We start from the raw sequence: 15,463 nt of genomic DNA, 5'->3' as shown, positions 1-15,463 counted from the left end.
CTTGAAATCACTTTGCGAACATTTCAGCCAGCTCCCTCACTACCCTTGGGTGGATCCTATCTTCATTAGACTTTTGTGTAAACTTGTGTTTTCTAAGTGGTGTAGCAGGTCATTGACCACTTCCCCTGGGAGTATGGAAACTGAATTCTGGTCCCCGTTCCTGTCTTCCAGCTCGGGGAACTGGGTACCTAGAGAACYGCAGGTCTTTTAAAACACTGAAGCAAAGAAGGCATTACCTACYTCAGCCTTTTCCTTATTCTTTGTCACTGTATTTTGGATGGAAATCATCCAATAAAGGACAAAAATTGTCCTCAGTCCTCTTTTTGTTGCTCATGTATTTATAAAAAACTTTTTTTTTCTTCAAGTTGATAGGTGAAAAGACACCATTGCTGATTCTCCTCAGCAAAAGCTTCCAGTCCTCCAAAAGGCAGAAAAGCATATGTGGGAAATAATGTCACAGACACCCCCAAATCCCTTCTAAGAATGCTTCCTTGGACAGGCTGGAGAAAAGAGACTAGGTTACAAGTGTGTCTTGTTGTCTGAGTCATTCTGGTTGTCATACCTCTCACTGCTAAGAATTTAAGGAAAAGACAGGCAAAAGCTTAGAAATAGTCTGCTCAATTACTTAACCAGCATTTATAAACTGTGACAATCTCTCAGGTGGATTCTAAAAAACCCGTTATCCAAGATTTTCTATGGGACACTGCAACAACTTTGAATGTTGTAAAACAACAGAAGTAGAAAGACTTGCTCTATTTTAAAAAAGAATAAAAAAATTTTCTGAAGATAAAATTCACTTTTTTTTAAGCAGAGTTAACAGTTCAGTTTATTATAAATGATCTCATAAAAGAAATCTATTTTCATTTCCAAATGCATTTTTTGTCCTGTCCATTTTAACACGTTAAAATCTCTACATATCACTATCTTTGTGCAATTAATTCAATGTGAACTAAACATGAATTTTGAAAGTCCTACGAATAAATTGATTGTGTTTTAATTTTCATGCAAAATTTAAAAAAAAATTAATTTTGTACATGCAAACAATATGTACATATCTTTGTACATGTAACTACTTAAAAAATGCATAAATATACTGTGTTTAGCAATAAATAAATACAAAACTACTGCAGTAAAAATGTATTTTTTGAAAACCAAATTTAGTATAGATACCACCTTTCTTGGGAACATAAGGAAAGTAAAAACCTGACGATTAATGTCTATGTAAGTCTAGATGTGCAAATCATGAATAAATGGCTGATTGAAGCTGCATGAGTAATTCCACTGATTTTCTGTTACCATCAAATATACMATACTTACAGAASTACTGTCTAATAATAATTCAATTAYAATAACATAAATCAGCTCCTACAGCCTGTATTTCTATATTGTCATCATTAGTTGCAAATAACAGCCACTGATAACGTAAATTGAACTTCCAGGAAACTGAGCAAACAATCCTTCCCCACAGGAAACAAGCACCCCTTGACAGAGCTTTACATGTTCTTCTGACACCTAGTTTCTACTTGCTGGAACTTGAACAGATGTATTCATGGAGCTTKCCTAAAATTCACAGATCTAGAGCTGAAATTGTGCAGATCTCTGTATTGAAGTCCTCTGRGGAAGCAAGGTGACTGTGCTTCAATTTTTCATCTGATTCCTTCCTGACCTACAGAAGCACAATGAAAAAAACRAGACTGTCTGAACAAGACTTAAAGCAAGAAAACAAGGACTTTTTAATTCTGATTTTCGTCAGCATAATATTTCTTCTGATATTTCTTGAACTGTCTGAGTCAAAATACCGCTACTTCCTAAAACAAAGATTTCACTTGAAATTCCAAACTGAGASTCACTAATGGAAAAATGGAAATCAATATTAAAAAACCCTGATTTTTTTACCTTACAAGAGGTAAGGAGCTGTAGGTTGTATTGACCCTGAATATTTAGAATTCAGTGTTATTTGGATGGACAAGGTTAGGAAGATAATGAAAACTTACCATGTAACTGTTAAGTTCCAGCATTCAACATTTACAAGCAAGTCTTTCAGCACTATGCATAAGATGCAGTAACAGAGACATGAAAGAAAATCTCAACAGCTTTAAGCTGACTGCTTTGCACTCTAGTCTATTTTCATATAAATTTTAAATCTTTGCAGTTCTTTCCCCAAGATGAGCAGAAATGTAACATGTTAAGTTCCTGCACMACCAGGAGCACCCTCCTCCCCATCCTTCAGACAACTTGTAAACTTTGAGCTCAACTTTCTGAAATTCGTTTTTTCTTTTCTGAGATGACAATTTAGAAACTTGCAAGCAATACATATAGAATGGCATCATATTTTAACACCTTCTCAGTTTGGAAAGACAAATATTTTCAGGGTAGTCCTGGTTCTCTATCTCAGAGAAAATGCTGTCCAGACTGCAGCTATCTGAGGTGATGATGAACAGTGTTGTTCTCAGTGACAGGGTATAAAGAAACAGCTGCCTTCCACTAACCCATCCCAGATCTTTATTTCTTCACCTTTCATCTCACTTTYAGTTTTTAAGTGTTAAAACAGCCCTAATCTTTCCAACATTTTGCTTTCCCTTCCTTCCTCCCCAATCACTCAATTGTTCTTYCTAAACCTTTTCTCCAGTCCTTCAACTACTTTTCTCTGCCTTAATCTAACTATGCAAGTGTTGCATGCACACAGGCCATGCATGATCTGTACATGTAATCATTATTTTAAACTAAGACCTTTTGAATAAAAGCAGTAGAAAAGTTTGACATGTGACAGTCACCTGATATTTAAGTTAGTCTCCTCAATAACTTCAGCACTAGCTACAACACAATCCTCAAAACAGGAGGAGGAATACTAGTTTTCATACCTTAGAAACAACTGCTATTCAGAAAGATGAAAGCAAGCCAGCCTTTAAAGGCACAGTTATACTCACAGACACATCACCCCTCATCCYGTTCCTCAGTGGCTCCATCAACCATACCTGAATGTACATTATGTCAATAAAATTCTACATATATCATTGATTTTGCCTATTACATGCATGCAATGAAAAAGGAACTTAACAAATGGGGGAAGGKGTGACTGAGAAAAGTAATTCTCTTTCCAACCTGAGGAAACTTTAGACAAATTTGCCTTTGATAATCGACTGAACAAGCTGCACTGCAAGCATCAAGGGATGGTGCAGGGATATCTAGCAGGTGCTGCAGTTTATCACAAAACCGTCTAAAATAATTGGAAGTGACAACCAGCACTACCACAAATGATTTATTAGTCTTTCACTCAGCTTTTCAGCTTCCTCAGGGCCAGAATAAATAATTTACCAACTCTGTATCTTCCAATCATTAATTCTTCCCTGTGCATCCAAACTACATTTAACTCTGCTGGGTTCAGTGGAATTAAAAACACAATATGAAGACTTTTTCCCCCCCAAGTATAGTATTATCTGACTTCATMTGAAAGTAAAATTGTCAATCAAAATTTGTATTGGTGATAGAAGGGATTAGAGCTAGCAACTAAAGTTAAGTTACAAAATATCTGCAGAATAAAATGAAAGCTAAACTGAAGAGRTATCAACAATGAAATGCTCCCAGGGGGTCAGGCGTGTTCTCAAGATATAAAGTACTGATAGTGTCTGAAGATATTGATGAGCATTGTTTTTCTGATCCATAAACTAACATTAGTTACAGACAAACATCTTACATGTCCCACATGGCAAATGCATGATGAAAACACTGGATAGCAAACATTTAGAAAATAAATGAAAAAGGAGATGTGRGCAAAATGAGAGGATTTAAACAAAAACAGAATGTAAAAAGGCAAYACTTTCTGGCAAATACACTAAAGATACAAGATTTACTAATGCCCTCGTGTTCATATCACAAAAAAGGAATTTAAAAAAAAGAGTATTGTACAAGGCAGAATTAGAAAACAGGAGTATAAAATGGCATAAAACCAAAGTACATTTTCAAATCTAAAAGAGAATATATAAGGTACCATATTCCTATTAATTATGTAGAGAAAACATAGCGAAAACAAAATCACACCCTAAATCCATTTTTGATGTAAGATAGTCTTCTCTCATTAAATCAGCATCCATGATTAAAACCAAGATCATTTTTGGTACATAATGTATTGCATTGTTAGAGCAGCATCTGTTTGTTGCACAGCAACACATTTTTCAGCTTTAAGAAACTATACTGACATAGAAGAAACAATCTAGACTTTGAAGACATAAAAATACTTTTATTTCCAAAACAATTTTGTACTAAAGGGGTTAATAACGTTAATGTGCTAATATTCTGCATTCCAAGAGGAAGCTTCAAGCTGTTGGAAACATACAGAAGAAGAATTTCATGGTACTAGCAGCTTTCTTTCTGTCCTGTGGGACTGAGACAACTTAAACTTTAAGTGCTTATAAGAAAAGCTCTGTAAAGCTATGAAGGCTAATCAATAGGGCTTTCACCAAGTGATAATASAGTCTGAAATAAAATAAATTGGCCATAACAAAAATGCCTTACCCTTTTCCTCAGCATTAATCTCAATACAGAGAAAAGTACAGTATGAACTACAAGTCCAAAACAGCTGACATAAAAATGTTTTCACGCCGCTTTTAAAAACACAAAAATTCTTCACAAACACAGGAAATTTAAGATGATTTATTTGAAAGCAATTATCGTATGTATTTTTCAACCATCAATTATTCTCTTTAGTAAGATTGCAAAATCTATGCTCCAATTTTACTCTGTAGCAGGGTATTTCCTTTCTTCATTTAAAATGAAAAATCTTCTGCARCCAACCATGCACAAGCTGAACTCAACCTCCCAACATTTTCAAGAGAATGACACTGTTATAAGGGCTGAGTAATTTCCTCAGTATGACAGTGGATGTTCTAAAACATGCATTTTTTTTTTTTTTTAAATGCAATACTGCAAAAAAGCAAAAGTTGGARAAACTAAATTACAGGCAAGATATTGATATCTATGCTTGCTTCACAAGCTGGGCCAAAAATGCCTTCAAAAACCTTRGCTCTCAGTAAACAGAGGGAAAGTAGGGGAAGGACAGAAGGAAGCCTACCAAAGACAGAAATACACTTGATCCCAGCATCAGATCATTAAGTCATTTGCTATCGGAGTCAGTTATCTAAATTCATAAGAAAGCACTTACTGCGGTCAAATAAAAAAAAAAATACAAAGTAAGCTGCTGCCTATTGCTCATAGTATACAGACAAAGGTCCTAAAAATGAACAAATATAGGAAGCTGTTTTTCCGTGTAACTATTGATGCCAACTAGTTATGGCATCTTTCTTGAACTAGTTCAAGGACTTTTTGATGCAAAGATAAATGTATTTGGACACAAATTCCCTTAATAAGAGTCATGAATGCAAGTATAAACTGAAGTTTTATTTCTATACAGGTCTCTTTAAAGATTCACAAAAAAAAACAAACCCAACCCAAAAAAGCCCCACCACAAAAATCTGTGGCAAGTCTTCACTTACGGTGTCTGTTCATAATCTCAGAAGAAAGTTTTCGGAAGTRACAGCTGGTCACAGAAAATAATAGGCTAATCAGAGGCTGAAGTAATTCTGTCAAGAAACAGGATTCAATATTTGATCTTTTTCTGATTAAATTGCAATTACAGCTGTTGATATGATCGCACACTCTCCAAATGACCTCTCTCACACAAAAATGATTTAGTAATGTYTTAAGTAGACTTTCTTCAAAGGTTAAATAAAAAATTTTCTGAGGTTAAAAAATRGGGGTGAGACGGATCAAGACCAAGGAAGAGAATAAATCAGCCTTAAAATATTAGAAAGTTTCACTGAAATCTTCACTGCCTCTAGAAGAATACAAAGGAAGTGTACAAGAAATTCTCATACACAGTTCCMAGTATACAAGAAACTAACTGCATTTCTTCATGTTCCCATCAGTTCTGARTTTATCTATAGTCAATAATGTCTGCTTTTAAGAAATGTCCCTAAGGGAGTACTGAGTAAATTTATATTTGTATTTATCCCAAAAGAAGTATCATGTTGGCAAATGTCAGTTTTGACAAAACATCCTCACCTAAGGCATAGGTTCACAGATTTTCTCAGTCACTCTTGGTGCGATTTTTCACCTCCATCAATCTAGTTTCCTTTCCTCACTTTTTTTCATCACAGCTATTTGTACATTCTGGCAAAACCTTGAGAAAGAAGAAAGAAACACTCAGATTTATCTGTATTTACCATTCAGTAAATCTGTCATTTCCACWTTATCAAAAGGAGGTGAAGCAGAGAAGGGCCACAGAGCGTATGTGGTGGTGAGTTAAGAATTGAACTTGTCATCTCCTGATTCCCACAGCAACACTTTCTGAGGTATACAAATCAACAATGCATCCATCATTACCGCTTTGGCAGAAAGCATAGGTTTAACCTCCAAGATTCTCCAGAGCTGCATTTCAACCTGAGATATCATAAACCTTTTTCTGTCCAYTAGAACAAAAAAACCAGCAACCTAAAAGGTGCAAAATGTAAGCCACAGTTATGAATTCTGTTAAGCACATTTTTGAATAGAACCTTAAATCACACATTTCCAAAACTGAAACAAATAAGAGAGAATTTTATTTAGGAAAATGCTAAGGAGAGCTCACAATGTATGTAAAAACCCATGCAAGCTATTAAGTATCTGGTAACTTCTTTATCTAAATCAAGGTCAAAATCCATTGTCTGTACTACTTGAGATGTTGAACTGACTGCTGAGACATCTAATTAATTGTCATAAAGGTTTCAAACTGCCAAAAGACTTTGGGAAAAAGAAAACAAATACACAACCTAAACCCAAAAAGCTCACTCCCAGGTGTTTCATCAAYAAAAGTCAACTACATAAACTTAGAAATACTTGACAAAAAATTGCAAAAATATCCCTTTTACCCCCTTCTTTTGAAGGAGACTACTTTTATTTTTTGTTTTTAATATTCAAGTCACTCAGCTGGTCAGCCCAGTCAAAYCAGCAATGTGTAAAAGTCTAATTTTCAAGCCAAAAGATTCATTGTCACAGCTCAGACATCCAGGTCTATTCTGTAGTGTATTTTTCTTTCCATACATGCCGAWCATCCTCAATGACTGAAACAGATTAAAGAAATTGAGATAAGATAGGAAGTGACATTACACAGGGGAGTATCACATCAGCTCAGGCTTTAGCTCAGGAGGGAGCACACTTTGCTGAAAAAGCTTTAAGCTAGATTTGAAGAGGGACAGAGACATAGTCAGGTTTGACAGACATAAAGTATGAGAAGGGAAACCTACAGCAACCACTGAAGTAGCAAAARGAGGCKTAAGAGAGGATACMATCAGTGARTACAAGWATCCAAAGCCACAACCACAACACTYGACTATGGGATGTCCCCTTCCAGCCCCACTAGAATATTGACACAATCATTTACATCTATAAAGTGCTGTACAGCAATGCAAGCAGTATGGAGGACAAACTGGAAGAATTAGATACCTGTGTACAATCACAGGGCTTTGTCCTCAATGGGATTACAGTGATGTGGTAGAAGAGCTCCCAACTGGAATGCTGTCATGAAGGACTGCACGCTGTTTAGGAGACACAGGCCTGKAAGGTGCTGTGGTGGAGTTGCMYTCTATGTGAGACAACACTTGGAATGTATTCAAGCTCTGCCTTGGGATTGATGATGAGCAAGTTGACAGTTTATGGGTTAAGATAAAAGGGCAGATTAGCACAGTTGACACTGTCCGGGGTCTTTGCTACAGGACACCTGATCAGAACAAGGAAATGCATCAAGCCCTCCAGAGGGAGCCTCAAAGTTACAGGCCCTGGTTCTTGTGGGGGTCTTAAACTACTCTAGGATGACTCTGCTTGAGCAGAGAGGTTGGRCCAGATAACCCACTAGGGTCCTTTCCAGCCTGACCCATTCTGTGATTTTAGTAAAGGAGGTTTATTGTTTAGTAGTAGAAGCAGGCCTCATTCAAGTCGTTCACATMTGGGGGGATGTCCAGCCCACCCAAGAAATAAGACAGCCACAAGTATTTACCAAAACCAGCATATGCTATTATCTTTTCTGCATTCTGCACAAACAAGCACCACACAAACCACTTCATTTTCCTACTTCATACGACAAATAAAAGGCACAGTAATTTTACAGTGAAAAATCACTCTGTGTGTAAAGAAATGCCCAGACTTATGGAGCAACATACTCTCATAATCAGCATAACAAAGGCAGCATGAGAGAAAGCAACTCAACTTCTAATCACGTTTTAGCTAACAGGTTGGTAGACACAACCATATGGAACAAGTAACGCCTCTTATCTGAATGAATGGAATGCACTTCAGCTGTGTGTTTGCTATTCTTAAATTATTAAGATTATGGGCACACTATCTACTTGAGAACAATGTAAGAAAACTAGAACACTRCGACTTCCAAAGCTCAAATATGTTCAAACACAAGGTCTCTAACATGCTTCAATTGTCCAATTCTAAAAAACTTCCCAAAGAAAAAATATAAATTATTAAAATTCAGTTGTAGTTCTAACAACAATATATTTTAAAAATATAACTGAAAATAAAAGCTGAGTAACAGAAAATAATCAGTAACAAAAATGACACCTTACATCACTTTGTCCTCAGGGCTTATGAGAATTCTACTATGCGACCCCTTCCTCCTCCAACCTTCCTTCCATGTATTTAATCATCTGTTAGTAGAAATTTTTGTGGAATTGGCTGTCAAAAAGAAATAGTGAGGATGATCATGTTTTCACAGAAGCAATGTTAATAATGCATGAGGAAATGCAAAATATTTAGTTGCAATTTTCTGAGCTATTTAGCAAAATATTCACTAATCTTTTGCTTCATATATAATATTCGGGTAAAAATAAGATCTCTACCCCAAATCACTTCTACCTAATCACATAAATTCCTAATATGAAATAAGTGAGTAATTATTCTTTTAACTTATTCCATCTATTCTCCCTTACACCCTTTTGAAAAGGCACTGTTTTTTTTCTTTTACTTTTAACAACCAAATCTCTGAGTGACACAGTCTCTTGGGTAACATTCCCTATGACTTCTGTCACATTTGCAGGACTTGGTCCTCTTTGTGCAGTTTAATCAAGCCAGTATCAATTAAAGGAACAACACACCATGAATCAAGCAATCCAGAGGTTTTCTGAAGGGTGGACCACAATTTCACTGACATAAATTATTAAGGAGCAGTTGAGAGAAAGGCTTTCTGTTGAACCCCATACTTTCACACAAGGAAGAACAGAYCAGGGATATAAAAGAAGGAGACAACTTCAGCTGCAGTTACCACAAGATGGTGGAATTCTGCATCCTGAGAGGAGGCAAAAAAGCAAAAAGTGGGATCATAAGCACCAGTGAAATGCTTCTGGAGTACTCAATACAGTTTTGGGCTCCCCAGTACAYGAAAGACAGGGGCTTGCTACAGTGCACCAGGAGAGGATCTGAAAGGTGATTAAGGGTTAGAAGCATGTGAAATATGAGCAGATATTGAGAGAGCTGGGACTGTTCAGCCCATAGAGGAGAATGCTCAAGGTCTTTTACCTATTTCTAGACATTTCTGCTGGGAAGGAGTGCAGAAAATTGAACTGAATTCATTTAAGTGGCAACCAGTCAACAAACAAAAGTTAATGGATATAAATACAAGGAAACTAACTTAAAAATATGAAGATTAAAACKTACATAGCAAAAGAAAGCCTGGATTCACAAGCTGCATCAAAGTGGCGAAAAGACATGGCTAGGGAAAGTGGCTTACAAGGCTTCCTTCCTTAGTACCTGAAGTATTCTCCCAAAGAGTTGTCATTATTATGCTTCAGTTTACACTGCAGAGTAGTATTTATGCAAACAACAACTACCCTGGCTGTCCCAGAACAAAAGTAGCTGAAAAAGCACTTCATATTGATTTAGAAAGGATAAAATGCTCATTTTAAGCATACCATTTGCAACTTTGGCAAAAGTGAAATTGAGTCACTCAGTAGTAGCCAGAATATCTTCTTTAATTCATGTGCTCACATAAACTGAAGTTGTCAAAGGAATTTTAAGACTGCAAATTGAAAACAAGGTGCAAAATCTCTCCTAAAATATAAACATGCAAAGAACCAAGAACCTCTGGCTTACTTTAAGACATGAATGTTTTACAGGCAAAAAAAACCAAAACAACAAAGACCATCAAACTTTTGGGCTCTTCTACTTAAAAAATAGCCCTTCTAAAAGGTATTCCATAATTTCCATTGGCAACAACTATGAAAGCTTGAGCTSTATCTCCTCCAAAATTGCAAACTTACGCTTTATGGGTTTGCATTTAGCTATTAAGCAATAATGCCTTCCTGAGGTCAACTTAATCCCATAATTAACGGTTTTATATCATTAACAGCCCTTTCTTCTCATTTAGAGCATTTTGCCACACAACCTTTTCATACTGTTGGCTCACACAGCAAAATACTTATCTTTTTGCTTCTGAATTTTTCTGAGCTTTGCTCTGTCCCAAGCCATTACCACCAGATTCACCTTGATTCTCTCAAGATCAATGACTGTAAAGAACTCAGTTCAAGATCAGGATTCTTTGTCCATGAGGACCACTGGTCAGACTGAGCTTYCCTCTGGAAAGTAAATCTAATTTACCCTTTTTCTACAGTGCTAACATATACCTTAAAGCAAGACAACCAGTCTTATGGTCAAGATTATCCAGTAATTTTTAAAAATCACCTCTAAGTTTGCAAAAATAAGTCAGGAAAGAAAAAGGCAAAATATCTTTCAAAAACAGCTGTAGCATGTAAAAGAAATTAGCATGAATGACTGTAGGGAAAATATCAGCAATAGACTTTGAAGAAATCTGGCTTGGGTCACTGAAAAGAAAACAGAGGCAGATGCTAGGCTGCCTAGCCCAGGTCACTGCAGGGAGAACAACAGCTGGTTATGTGAGTCTTGCCCAGGACCCAGAGTTGGTGCCTGATTCTACTGTGCAATTATTCAATACTTCCTTGATGATTTTACTATAGGAAAAAAACTGAAAACAAGATGGATTTTTCTTTTTTTTTTTTTGGTAGAGCTATGACAAACTGAACCATTTCTTTAGTAACCATACTTGGTTTTATTCTCTTCTCTGTACATCGAACAAAAAGAGTACAAATGTTGACTGGCTACACAGATCTACCTCTGAAATAGAAGTAAGAGTGTTTGAAGTGCTCTACCAAGGTATCAATATTTTAACAGCTCTTAAAAGCTRTTTCATAATAATGCAGATACTTTTAAGACTGTCTATATTCACTCCATATTAACTGTAGTATATTTTAAGACATTTTATTTTCACATTCAAATAGAGGTCAAAAGAGAGAGTGTCCTCTGATTATTGCATCCACAACCACTTTTAGCTGAGAGTTAAAAAATTCCTTTCTATAACCCACCAACCAATGTTCAGCTTAAGGGAGTTGTTCATCCACCCAAGGCTTTTATTAAAACCTCAACCACTGTAATTTCTGGATTTTGTTACAGAAAACTGAATTCCCATTACAGATCCTGGTAAGCAAAAGAGAGTTTTTAAAGTGAATTTTTCCATGATTGCCCGGCTCCCCATTTCATGACTCATGCATTCCTTCCAATCATATTATTCATCACTCCTTTTCATGAAGGCAAGAAATTATAAATGATTACCATCTTGATTTGTCTGAGCAGAGAAAAAAATATCTTTAGAATCAATGGACAACTGTACTCAATAGATCAGCTACTTATTCAAAATACATTTCACTAAAAATGCAGAATATGCCTTCCGATGTGCCTGTAGTTTTACTAATTGTTCCAAGAATGTATAGCATGCACATGCATATAATAAAGGCTCTAAGAAAGAGTCTTAAGAATGATACTTTTTTTTGGTGATTTAAGAGATAAAAAAGATTTTTTTTTTTTTTGAGATTGTTACCAAAACAAATTTTTCAATTCCAAGTTATTTTGACATTCACTCCCAGGTAGTACAGATACTTATTAAGAACAAGTAGGCATAGCAAGGCAAACAAAACTCTTTAGAAATTGTGAAAGAAAATGTTAAGAAAATTATCATTTGAACCAATTTTAAAAAGAGCTCGGACATACCAAGATGAGGAATTCCCTAGTACACAAATAAAACTAAACCATATAGAGACAGAAGAAAGTAGAGTAAGTAAATGGAAAAGTTTAAATCATACAAATTTCATGCTAAAGGTTACTATACAAACRTTAAGTTTTGCAGTAGTAAACTAAAATCTTTAGAAGTGTTAGAAGTGTTGAAAGTGAGATAAATATGTTYATGGGACTGTCCCAGATGCCTTGGGTCTTTTAAAACTCTAGTCAACTGAAAGATGGCGGTAACTACACACATACTCTGACACACAGAAACATGAGAATCAATATAAATAACAATCAAAAAAGGAAGAATGACAAWGCTCTTCACACTTAATATTTTTGCTGGTTTTGTAACTATTATAAGGGATGTTTTTCATGTTCGTTTATCCTCACAAGAATAAGGAACGTTAAATCCAGCTATAACCATATGTTAAATGCAAGAACCTAGCATAAAGAAATAGCGTAAAATTAATGTTTACTAAATATAATGCTGTTAGAGAATATATTCAACATCTATCAGTGGTACTATCAGCTTGTTGTAAGGTACACTTGAATATTTACAAGATCAAAATTTTAGCTGACAGGAAAAACCTGTTTCAGTAAAGACAATCCACCACAGTAGSCACAGCCTTCTTCACTGAACTTCTTGCCTCTTCACTTTATTGCTGATAAGATGTTAGAGGCTCTTTCTGGTACGCATCTTAATGCATATGGTAAGACACCTACACATAGCAGGATAAGGTATGCTGGTGGTATTCTGMAAGCACGCTAACTTCATGCAAATAAGGGGAAGTTACACTAGAAAAAACTGTTTTTTAGCTTCTGTCAGCACTGGAGACAGAATGAAGAACATAAACAAGACTAAGATATTCTATTACCACTACACTGCTAATATGTTGCATCAAAGGTAGATGTGTCTTATTAGTATAAGCAAACTTGCAAAGTGCTCCTGATCTAGATATGACTAAACTCATTAAAACATATTTTGATAGGAAACAGAATCATCAAAACATTCTGGATTTGAGGCTGCTAAACTCAACAAGCTATGTTTCTCAAGTTGCTAGTCATATTTTAGATGCTACTTATTCCCCACAGTTAACACAAATTTAAAAAAAAAGTCCACCAAATGTTGCTTGAAGTTYATATAATATTCAGTACCATTACTGAACTATAACTAGTTACTGTAATTCTCATGAGGATTTGTTTCACTGCCTGCAAAATAGGAGGCATCTCCTCCCCAGGAAAGGTCACCACAGTACATGAACAGTTAATGTTAGGTGACTTTATGAGTATCATGTAGAAGAACTGAGAAGGGGAGATATTGTAAAACCAAAAAATACTAGATTGCAGTTTACACTATGAGCATCTGAGAAGCCATGTTTTGCACTACAATAAAAAACAATTATAACAGTGCAAACAGAACAATTCACAATGTGGAAGTTTAATCATGCAGACATACTTAAAAAAGTTCTTTCAGATAAAAAAGAAACATCTTTCATACAGTGGAAAGTGTGTATACAAATGCACAACTWTTGTTGTAAGGAGGTTATATTATTTTGATAATATAACAGAGTGAAATATAACAGAGTGACTCAACTCTGTTACTGCTTTCAGATGTCCAACACAACACTGTGYCTTTTAATAATCTACTGCTGCTGCCAACATTAAGCCTGTAAATTCCTATTATCATACTATTGCTTACTACAGTTACACCATTTCTCTCAAATTCACATCTTCCTACAGCTTCCTGTCTCTGTATGGGATCCTTAGTTCAAGTCAGGAACAACTGTTTATTCCTTTTTGACTATGTTATAGAGTGCAATCGAGGACCGGGCCTGGTAATGTCCTGCTGGTTGTACTCATTTTCTCTTGCACACATTCTCTTTGTAGGCAGTGCTGAAAAGACTTTTCTGTGAAACACACAGAATTTCTACTAGCTTAAGGCTTCTTGTTTTTGTTAGGTTTTTTCAGCCAAGGTCTTACCAAGTTCCATATTTTATGTGAACTTATATTTTAAATAATGTTTGCAACATATCTTTTTAAAATATCAGACTTTCATCAATGTCAGCTCTGATCAATCCTACATCCCTTAAAACAGACTTCCAAAATGCCTTGCAAAGCAGCTACCCTATAAAGTGAAACAGAAATTGAATATTCATTTTACAAAGSCAACACATGTGTTTGGTCACAAATACGGGAGTATTTCTCTATTATTTCCTTCTTTTTAAACTTGTAAAGTTTGATTTGAGAGAGTGCTGATCCCTATTCTGTGAAGCAAGCTAGCGTCATTAGGATGACAAAATCAAGTCTTATTGTGGCAAGAAGAAACATCATTTAGTGTCAACAACACACTGCTATTGATTTGAACTCCTCCTTGCCTCACGGGTGAAATAACAAGCTCCTACACACAGACTCTCTAAGCATACCAATAGAGGGAAGAGGCAAGAAAAATACTAAAAATGGCTGWATTAAAGATACAACAGGAAATATGTGACTCATGAGATGCAAATTCTTTTATCTGTATGAAACAAATTGAAGAAGAGCTTAATATGGCTTCTGCAATTTCTATGGAGTTAGATTAGAACAGAAATACACCTACCAATAATATACCAGATTTAGGCTTCCCAACCAGTATCTCCTAACTGTTCAGCACTCTCTGTGAAACAAGTCAGCTTCATTTTCATTATCTAATACTTACTAATCATTTTTCTAAAATGTCGCCTTATTTTAGCATCCTGGTTCACCATTTCAGCAGAAATTATCCTTTCACAATACCGGTAAGATCTCTTTAAAGCAGAGCTAAGAAACTGTCAACACAGACAGGTTCACTCTTTTCCTATTTCTGGMCAGACTCTAATTCAGAAAAAAATGTTTCTTTTTAAAAGATACAAAAAAKAATAAACCCATGGTCACGCAACATCAACATAAATACCACTTTGCACAGTGACCTGGTTTTGGCTGTAATAGGGTTCCTTTTCTTTAGTAGCTGCTACAGAGCTGTGTTTTGGATTTAAGAAGAGAATAATGTTGATAAAACACTGATGTTTTTGTTGTTGTTAAGCACTGCTTAGTCTAAGTCAAAGGACTTTCCAGTGTCTCATGCTCTGCCAGTGTGGAGGTGCACAAGAAGCTGGGAGGGAGCACAGCCAGGACAGCTGACCCAAACTGGCCAAAGAGATATTCCATATGTTCCACAGAACATCATGCCCAGTATATAAATTGGGGAGAGCTGACCAGAAGGGGCTGAACACTGCTCAAGGACAGGGGTAAGCTGGGTGTCAGTCAGAAGGTGGTGCGCAATTTCTTTTTCCTTTTTTATTGTTTTTCTTGGGTTTTATTGCTCCTCTCTTCCCCTCCCCCC

At 35.9% G+C, this 15,463-nt stretch overlaps 1 long non-coding RNA gene across 2 annotated transcripts in view; it reads right to left on the bottom strand.

Moving 5' to 3' along the window:
• Positions 1–1,090: 1,090 nt before the first annotated feature.
• Positions 1,091–15,463, bottom strand: part of LOC130581795 (uncharacterized) — a 45,962-nt gene continuing 31,589 nt past the window's right edge. The window contains exons 3-4 of one of the 2 annotated variants that reach the window (XR_008966266.1): positions 6,058–6,175; positions 1,091–1,666 (exon numbers count right to left, since the gene is read on the bottom strand). This is a non-coding gene — a long non-coding RNA (uncharacterized LOC130581795). Of the gene's footprint in view, positions 1,667–5,193; positions 5,577–6,057; positions 6,176–15,463 lie in introns of those variants that run through there. The other variant, XR_008966265.1, reaches the window with a different exon arrangement.

Source organism: Malurus melanocephalus, unplaced genomic scaffold, assembly GCF_030028575.1.
Source record: "Malurus melanocephalus ecotype Western Australia unplaced genomic scaffold, MMel_1.1 scaffold_436, whole genome shotgun sequence".
NCBI lineage: Eukaryota > Metazoa > Chordata > Aves > Passeriformes > Maluridae > Malurus > Malurus melanocephalus.
The sequence above is the reverse complement of the archived record's forward strand: the minus strand, read 5'-3'. Positions and strand labels throughout refer to the sequence as shown.